General features: G+C 51.6%; 1 pseudogene; it reads right to left on the reverse strand.

Annotated features, from left to right (window-relative positions):
- Nucleotides 1-553: 553 nt before the first annotated feature.
- On the reverse strand, nt 554-709 carry LOC130026650 (uncharacterized; annotated as a pseudogene).
- Between the last annotated feature and the right edge of the window lie 3038 nt (nt 710-3747).

Below are 3747 nucleotides of genomic sequence, written 5' to 3' on the forward strand. Positions count from 1 at the left end.
TCTGCCCCTTCCCATTGAGGAATGGGGCTATGGGACTATGAGGCTCTGCGGCTACACAAAGCAATTGCAGACGTGCCCCCATGGCAGGGATGCTGCGCACTAGGAGTGGCGAGATGACCCAAACAGAACAACATTGAGACTTGTACTCTGCAAGTAAAGACGTTACACAGTCTCCAAGGAAGCTCAGCTAGAGAAGAGGGCACCAAATCAAGGGTGCTGGGAGGATCCTCCCAGGGTGGGAGATGCATGCTGAAAGTAGACTATAGACCAAACATGACTACCACTCAGTGCCTCTATTGCAAACCACAGCACCCAAATGGGGAGAGAGAGAACAAGGGGGAATGCACTGCCAAAGTGGCAGGGTGGGAAAGGGGGTTGGTGGGGTAGGAGGGATGCTGGTACCCGTGGTGGTGCAGGATGGGTGCTGGTACAGGAATGGGTACTTGATCATTGTGTGACTGAAACCCAAGCACAAAAATTTATAAGTCTGCAATTGTACCTCATGGAGGTTCACTAATAAAAAATAATAAAAAGAAAATTCCTGGATTAAAAAAAAAGGTACACAGCCTCCAGCACATCCATATGTGCAGGAGCAAACTCAAACCATAAAATAATAACCCAATTAAAAAATAAATCCAAATAAATAAATTTCAATTTTTAATATGAACAGATACTACACTTGATCTTAGCCAAAAGGCCGAGAAGCTCCGGGGGATGGAGTGATAGCACAGTGGTAGGGCGGTCGCCTTACAAGCGGCCAACATGACCGACCCAAGTTCGATTCCTCCACCCCTCTGGGAGAGCCCGGCAAGCTACCGAGAGTGACTTGCCCGCAAGGCAGAGCCTGGCAAGCTCCCCGTGACGTATTCGATATGCCAGACACAGTAACAACAAAGTCTCCAATGGAGACGTTACTGGGCCCGCTTGAGCAAATCGACGATCAACGGGAGTGCCTTTACCTTTTACCTTTACCTTTTAATATGAAAATTAAGAGATTGTGGGGTCTCACCATGTTTCGTGCTTGTCCCTATCCTTCCCCGAGCGCATCCGCCCCTACCCAGTCTTTCCAGAGGGATTCAGGGCTTCATTCTTATGGTCTTTATCCGGATGCCACTCAGGTTGGAAACTGCTCCTGAATTGTTCGGTGGTTCTGAGCAAGAGATTTAGTCCACTGCTTCTTGCAAGTCAGAGGATGGGGTCCCATCCAATAAGCAGAAAGGCTAGGGGATTAATCTAGAGATGCAAAAGTTAGATGTGGGTTTTCACATCATAATCCCAGGGACTGTGCCATCTAGGAAATTGCTAGCCACTGGGACCCTTTGTTAGTCATCAGTGTCACTCCTGAATGGGGACCTGGAGGTAGATAGTTTGTTTACCTCTGTGGCACAGCGAGAGATCAGAGCCCCCTGCCTCAGAGACAGGTATGCCCAGACCTCTGCCAATGGCCCTACCCTGGGTCAGGGCACCTAGAGCCTGGTGCCCTTTCTCAGGCACTAAGAGGATCAAACTCTATGCCTCTGGAGCCCTACTGCTGATTTTTTAGGTTATTTGTTTTTCTTTTTTTCACTTCTAAATGCTCATTCTTCTGTCCCACTGTCACCTGTCAGCAGTCCGGCCAGACTGCATGTAAGAAAGCATCAGGCCCTGACTCCTCTTTGCTCCTGCACACCTGGACCTGTTGGGACAGCCTTGGCTGAGTGACACTCTACTGGTGACAAGAAGTGTGTCCAGATTCATGTATTAGACCAGATGGCAAAGCCTCAGAAGGCAGAGCCATCCTGTTCCAGTAATTTCCAGGAATTTGGTCAGCCATGCTCCTTCCTGCTTGTCACATTCCTACTTGGATGGGAACCAGGGATCGGGGAGGCACCAGGGATCAGCCTGGTAGGGCTGTTCAGGGCAGGCACAGGCAGGTCCCGGTTTACCCCTCGGTGCCCAGTTCATAGCCCTTCCCCTCTAACTGCACCATGGGCCTGGGGCCGCCCGTTCACTCTCATGGATCTTCACACCTCACACATATCCTGCACACCCTCTCGAAGCTTCTACTGGGGCTCTGGGCTTAGTTCTCTGTGTCTTGCCTCTGGGCCCCTGGGCTCTGGAAACACCAAGTCCAGGTTTTTCTTGAGGTTTGGGGAGCTGGGAGACTGTGGGGATCAGCGGCTTGAGCCCTCTCACCCCTTGCCGGTGGTGAGAGCTGTTCTCCCATTGAATGACTGTCTTTGGAGTTTTTCCTTTTAGGATCATACAGAGTCTCACCAAGACAGATGGCACCCAAAAATTTGCTGGAAGCATCCTAGTGTATTCCATGTGTGCAGGCTCTACCCAGCTATCCCCCAAAGGGGCAGTAGCAGGTCACAGCCTAATTATGTAGGTTGTTTACAGGGTACCTTGATTCTGCCGTAACAACTTTCATCTAACATACAGTGGTGCCTAGTGCTCTCAGGTGCTCCCACAGTGGTGATTCCCGTTTCTACGCTCAGTGTTCGAGCGTTCCCGGAGCCCCTTCCATCCCTGCTCGGGTAACCTGCTCTCCCTTAGTCTCTTGCTCGGTGAGAGATTTGGGAACCCCATACGGGTCAGACAGAAGGACAGAGACATATAAATAAAGTTAAGGAAATAGGAATAGCTTACTGTGGCACTCCCGGGCGGACTCTCTGAACCTCAGGTGAGGCAATGCTACACCCGCGCCCTGGGTTAAACTCAGGGGGCTTTTAAGTTGTCTTGGTCTTTTCCTAGTCATCTCTTCGTGGGTCAATGGTAAGGAACCGGGAATGAAGCCTGGTGGCTTCCTGTCACCAAGTGGGCATTAACTCTTGTCTTCCTCACCTGGAACAAGGTGATCTCTGACTCCAGGAATGTTGCTGTCCACTCAGCCGGTTGCCATTTGGTTCTGGTCACCATTTTGTCAGAGCAAACCTCACATTTGATTCTTGTCAAATGTGGTGATTCCTGACCCATCCATCTTGTCCACGTCCTAGAGTGGGTCTCTCAGAGGTCCTGCCTAGTTTTTCGCTTCTGCCTCTTGTGGCCTCCTTGGTTCCCTCCCCTTAGGCTTGGCAGACAGAATCATTTGCGAGCCCCCCTTAGCTCACCCCACTGCGGCTGATCCTGACAAACTAGCACCTGCAGGTTAATCTTCTGGCGATGCTTAGGGATGAGTGGGATTGTTTCTCATTTCTGGCCTGACTCTGAGAGATGTCCATTCTACTGTGAGGCCCTCAGGAGTGGCCAAACCTGACCACGGCTGGGCCTGACCAGCCTCCAGCTCCCTGGCCCTTCTGGAGTTCATTCTTTCAACTGGCGCAAAGCCCCCTCCCATCCTGACTGGTTTGAGTAGAGCAGCGTTCAGTCCTCATTGAAGAAAACACCTTTTCCTCCCTGCTGGGCACTGAGCAGGCCCAGGGCCCATTGATTGAAGAGACAACTGCAGCCAGGGAGTCAGTTTGGTTCTGGACCCTTACTGCCCATGGCATTCTGGACCTGTAAGGTGTTTTTCTACCTGGGTGGCCAGTTGAGTCAGAGACCCATTTCCTGTTCCCAATCACCACAGCCCCCATCTGGCCTCTGGGGCACACAGAGCAGTGAGGAGACCAGAATCAGCCCTGGGGATGGGGTGATGTTTTTTCACCTCTGGGCTGCTCAGGCAAAGGAGCAGAGCACAGTTAGCAGGCACATCCTCCCCCTGCCCCCCCCCCCCCGTCATGATCCTACCATCCAGGGTATATTCTCAATGACTCCATGCTCATC

This window comes from Sorex fumeus, unplaced genomic scaffold (genome assembly GCF_029834395.1).
Source record: "Sorex fumeus unplaced genomic scaffold, SorFum_2.1 ptg000034l, whole genome shotgun sequence".
In the NCBI taxonomy this organism is placed as follows: Eukaryota; Metazoa; Chordata; class Mammalia; order Eulipotyphla; family Soricidae; genus Sorex; species Sorex fumeus.